The sequence below is a fragment of the Elephas maximus genome, chromosome 1 (assembly GCF_024166365.1).
Source record: "Elephas maximus indicus isolate mEleMax1 chromosome 1, mEleMax1 primary haplotype, whole genome shotgun sequence".
Classification (NCBI taxonomy): Eukaryota; Metazoa; Chordata; class Mammalia; order Proboscidea; family Elephantidae; genus Elephas; species Elephas maximus.
The window spans coordinates 193,869,481-193,875,480 of record NC_064819.1 but is presented as its reverse complement, the minus strand read 5'-3'; positions in this window follow the sequence as shown (position 1 = coordinate 193,875,480).

Here is a 6,000-nt window from a genome sequence, read left to right as displayed (position 1 = left end):
CAGCTGTAGCCCTTAACCACTAAGCCACCAGGGTTCCCAATGCATATACAGTTTACTATAAACGGCTGTCTAAAAGAAAAGTACCTGTACTCCAAAAAAGGGGATGTTTGGATATTTAAGAAGCCTAAAAGTTCAGAAAGATCATGACGCACTTGAAATGGGCAGCTATTAGAGGCCCATAGGAGCAGTGGTAACCTTGGTAACCTTGAAGAGACTACCACTTCTACTCTGTCCTATAGGGTCGCTATAAGTCGGAATAGACAGCAATGGGTTTGGTTTTTTGGTTTCGTGCTCAGTGACCACAGTTGATTGTCTGACTATTGATGGCGAGCACAGTGCTTTCCAATCCTGGCTGAATGTTAGAATAACCCGGGGATCCTTTCAACTTTTCTTATACCTTCTGGTTTAATTGGCCTAGGCAAGAGTTTTTGCAACTGTATTTTTTAAATTCCTCGGGTGATTCAAATATACATTCATGATTGAAAACCACTAGTATGAGCAAGAATTGACTCAACAGCAATGAGTTCCAGTATGGTATAATGCTCACTTATATGGAAAACAATAGAGGGAGAAAAGAAAATACTTGTTATATACCGGGACACTTGAAAATGCTCACATTCTACTTTTTGTTTCTATTAATAATATTGCAACAGAAAAATAAACTTTGCCATAAAATGTCCTGTGTTTACTTTAATTCAATTTAACTGTAGTGTTTGTTGAATGCCTACTATACATTGTATAGTGTACTAATTAGTGTCAGGAATATTTTTTTAAAAAGCGACAGTTCTTGGCAGGGGGAATAATTTGGTTAGGGTGACAATATTTACACACAAAAACAACACGAGCAATTGAAAAGTCCAATTCCAGAGCTCCGGGGAGGTGAGAGAAGAGGGAGCAGCAAAAATGGCCAAAGTGGCTAGAATCACTGGGGAACAATTCAAGGAAACTGAGGGAATTTGAGACAGAGCTAAAAGTGGTAAGATTTGTATGGGCAGAGAGGAAAGGGGAAGGACTTTCAGGATTTTTCTCTTTTTTTATCTACAAGAAATGCCCTTTTTTTTTTAATCATTGTAAAAATGTAGATAATACATTTGACAGTTCAACATTTCTCAGGTGTACAATTTGATAAAACCAATAACATCAATCATGCATAAACATCACCAATATTCCTTACCAAATTTTCCATCCCCCTAAACAAAAACTCAGTGCTGTCTAAATACTGATTTCTCCCCCTATCCCCTTTTCCATCCCTGTAAACTCTGATCTCTATACATTTGTCCATCCTTTGTGGGGTTGTACATCGGGAAGAATCCAGTTTTTGATTAGGGATATGGAATTGTTCTTGTTGTTAGGTGCTGTCGAGTAAATTTAGACTCATAGGGACCCCACGTGACAGAGTAGAACTGCCCCATAGTGTTTTCTAGGCCGCAATCTTTATGGGAGAAGATTGCCAGGTCTGTCTCCCATAGAGCCACTGGGTGGGTTTGAATCACTAACCTCTCTGTTAGTAGCTAAGCACTTAATCATTGAGACACGAGGGCTCCTTGGAAAAAATCCAGTTTTAACGTCATCTCTCGGACTACATTTCATTTATCGTTACCTAGTTTAAAGGCATACCCAGCTTGCCCCTGGCCTCTTCTGACTGAGGCCAGACAGCAAAGCAACAACTATTTTTTCTTCATAACTCAGTGCCTGTGTAAGGTGTGAGCAAACATATCAAAAAACAAAACCCAAACCCGCTGCCATCAAGTTGACACCAGCTCATAGTGACCCCTTAGGGTTTCCAAGACTGTAAATCTTTACAGAAACAGACTGCCACATCTTTCTCCTGTGGAGTCGCTGGTGGTTTCAAACTAACTAAAGTTGGCAGTTGAGCGCTTTAACCACTGTGCCGCTAGGGCTCCCTGAGCAAACACACACCAGGATAAAATGTCAGCTGCAGTCTTTCTACAAAGGAAGAGTCTACTCAAGCCTCTGAAATCAGCTTGTGGGAAACAAAAAACAATAGGGAAAAACATATGGTAATCAGAAATTTTAAAACTCTTGAATTTATTTCATTTTTACTCATTGTCCAAATGGGCTCCCTGACATTTTATTTTCTTGGCTAACATTCTTTAACTTACCATTTGTCTTCATTCTGCAGCCTTAGTCCTTTTGATTTGACTGTGCACTCCCTTTAAAATGCTGGCAGTACTTACTTTAAAGTAGGTTTTAATATTGGTTAAGGATTTTTTTTCCTTTAATTTGCAATTTGTGGTTGGGAAATGATCTGCTTTTTGTTTCAGATTATTTAATGTTTTCCAATATAATATCCCTTCTTGCACTCCAGTGGGTTCATTTACAAAACATTTAATGTCATTTGTGTCTTTGAAGAACAGTGTATTTGGTTAGAACAAAAGTAAGTTCCTTCATAGAGCTTGTGATGGGTTATAATTGGTAAGCTATTAACTTGACTAGGTTTGCGAACTAATAAAGAGAGCAGGAAACTTTGGATGTTCACTCTTTTCCTTTTAATTGTTAATTGATTCACTTAACAAATGTTTACTAAAATACTCTCTCCATGCCAGACACCATGCTAGCCACAAATAAGGCTCAGCTCCTGCCTCCAAATAACTTATAATTCATTGGGAGGGAGGTGAAGTATAGACAGAAGACAGAAAAATAAAAAGATGGCTGAAGAACAATGTGAATAATGCCATGATAAAGGTAAGCACAGTTATGCTGAGTGAAATATGTTAGTCACAAAACTTTTTTTATAGGCAAATGTAGAGATACCAAAGTTTATCAGTGATTATCAAGGGGGTGAGGGAGGAGGAAAGAAGAAGTCATTGCTTAGGGGATACTGAGCTTCTATTAAGGGTGATGGAAAAATCTGGAGAGATACAGTGGTGATGGTTGTACAGTATGATGAATGTAATTAATGTCACTGAATTGTACATGTACAAAATGTCGGAATGGTAAATGTTTTGCTATATATATAGATATGTTGTTATTGTTGTTAGGTTCCGTCGAGTCAGTTCCAACTCATAGCAACCCTAAATGCTACAGAATGAAACACTGCCGGGTCCTGCGTCATCCTCAGTTGTTGCTATGTTTGAGAACTTTGTTGCAGCCACTGTGCCAATACACTTCGTTGAGGTCTTCCTCTTTTTTGCTGACCCTCCACTTTACCAAACCTGATGTTCTTCTCCAAGGAATGGTCCCTCCTGATAACATGTCCAAAGTATGCTAGACAAAGTTTTGCCATTCTCGCTTCCAAGCACTCCAGCTGTACTTCTTCCGTCTTCCTTCTTCATTGTCCAGCTTTCACATGCATATGAGGTAACTAAAAATACTATATATATACATATACATAGAGTTTCTGTGTATATTTATGCAATAAAAGAAGTAAGCACAGAGGGCTGTGGGAAATCCAAAAGTAAGTGGAATCCCACCCCACCGTGATGCCTTAACTTAGTAGTAAAAGCAAATGGGTTTAGCTGCAGAAATAAGAGAGGAAAAGTCACCTCAGGCAGAAGAAGCAGGGTGTACAAAAGCTTAAATCATGAAACACCACGAGGCTTCGAGTATGGAGGAAGTGACACGAAAAAAGACTAAAGAGATAAGCAGAAAGTAGGCATGGAAGATCTAGTATGTGGCGCCAAAGAACGTGAACTTAACTCTATAGGCAACATGCAATCACTGAAGTACCAATGAGGTAGGTGTAGAAATCAGTGAGAAAAAATAAGAATATGAACCACAGTAGTAAAAGTTCAGTTATAGAAGAAGGGATGGATTTGAGAGGCAGCAAGAAGGTAAAACTGATAGAAGTTGGTAAATGATTTAATGAGGATAGGGATGGCAATGGAGACAAGGATAAGGGTAAGGTCTAAGTTTCTGCCTTTGGAAACTGCATGGATGTGATGCATAACTAAACATCCTTCCCCTACACTCATCATAACTTAAGTAGATTTCACCCAGAACTAAACAAATGTTTTTAGATAGTAATGGAAGTTTAAGTAATTTGTTCATGATTCAATATAGAAAACTGGGCAAAATCTCATCTGCTGTTATATTTGGATGATATTTGAATTAAAAAAAACTTCTTAATTTGAATTTATTGCTTTTAAATGATTAGCACAGGAAAAAGAGACTAGCAAATGCACTGTTTTAACGTGAGTCACGTAAACACTTTTTCTCCAATTATTAAAATGATGAGCCTCTGATACCACTTCTCACCCATTTGGTTTAACATCTGAGCCTGGAAAAGAGAAAACAGGCAGGTATCACCTTGAACTCAGGATGGAAACTGGCCAAAGAACTCCCTTGTGTTAAGGACTGGCCTGTTGTAGCTCACTGACCTTCCTGAGCACATGGAAGACATTTAGCACATTCAGGATCTGAGGGAGCAGCTTTCTTCATATTACGTGTATTATGCTATATTACATATCAAATATTTTTCTAATTTTTGATGTTTAGAAGGTGAAAGAGTTTAAAACAGTAAGAGGCCAAAGGAAAATGTGAAAAGGACCTAGTCCTTCTATGAAATAAAAATAGGTGAAGTAACTTTACTATTCATGAGTCTAGAACACTGCCTGGCCCATGTAAACCAGTACTGAGTGTCAGGAACCAAGCCAGACTCGTGCCCTTTTTCTAGTGGAAAAGACAGACATTTAACCAATGATAAAGGCTTGCTGAGATTTAAGAAAAGGAAGGCACAGAATATAAAGGAAGTAAACAGCAATTTTTTTTTTTTTTAAACAGCAAGGGACCTAACTTAAGAGATCAAACCTAGGGTAAAGGTCATAAAAAAAAAGATATTTATGCTTAGACTTAGCTCAGCTCACTAATGCCTAGGATACAGGTGTTTATGCATTCCACTTCATTTTTGATGATTTCTAATTTTCCTAGATGCATAGTTCTTACATTCCAGATTCTGATTATTAAAGGATGTTTGCAGCTGTTTCTTCTCATTTTGAGTCATGCCACATCAGCAAATGAAGGTCCCAAAAGCTTGACTTCATCCATGTCATTAAGGTCGACACTACATTGAGGAGGCAGCTCTTCCCCAGTCGTCTTTTGAGTGTCTTCCAACCTGGGGGGCTCATCTCTTGACACTATATCAAACAATGTTCTGCTGCTATTCATAAGATTTTCACTGGCTAATTCTTTTCGGAAGTAGACTGCCAGGTCCTTCTGCCTAGTCTATCTTAGTCTGGAAGTTCAGCTGAAACCTGTCCACCATGGGTGACCCTGTTGGTATCTGAATTCTGGTGGCACAGCTTCCAGCATCACAGCAACACACAAGTCCTCACAGTATGACCAACTGACAGACACAGATACATACGTATACAATACAAAATAAAAATTGATCAGTTTTTTTTTTTTAACAAACGAATGAACTTTATGAACATGAATGGTATTTGATAAAGAATTTTGGAGATCCAGAAGGAGAAATGGCCTTCTTTTTCAGCTGAGAGGAAGAGGTAGCATCTGAAATGAACAACTCTCAAAGCGTTTGTTCAAATAACACATAAAAGCTGCCTACAGAGAGCAAAAAGTAAGAGGATAGTACCTGATTGTTTTCAGGGTAGACATAGTTAATCTAGATTTTCACAGATCATTGACAAAGTTTCTCTTAGAAAAGATGGAAAATTTTGCCCCCCAGGGAACATCTGGTAATGTCTGGAACTTTAAGGTTATTACAACTGGGGAGTATGCTACTGCCATCTAGTTGGTAGTAGACACAGCTGCTGGTAAACATCCTATGCTGCACAGGACAGCGCCTCACAATAAAGAATTATCCTACCAAAATTTCAATAATGCCGAGGTTAAGAATTCCTGATGTATAATAATGTGGGTGCCCATTCTGAGTGGTCCATCAATATACTTCTTCTCTAGAATTCCTTCTCGTCAGCCTTCCATTCCTGTCCCTTCAACATACATGACCATCTGGCCAAGCTCCTAGCAAAAACTCATAAACCAACGTATCATTCAAAGTTCTGCCCACTCGGAGGTTTT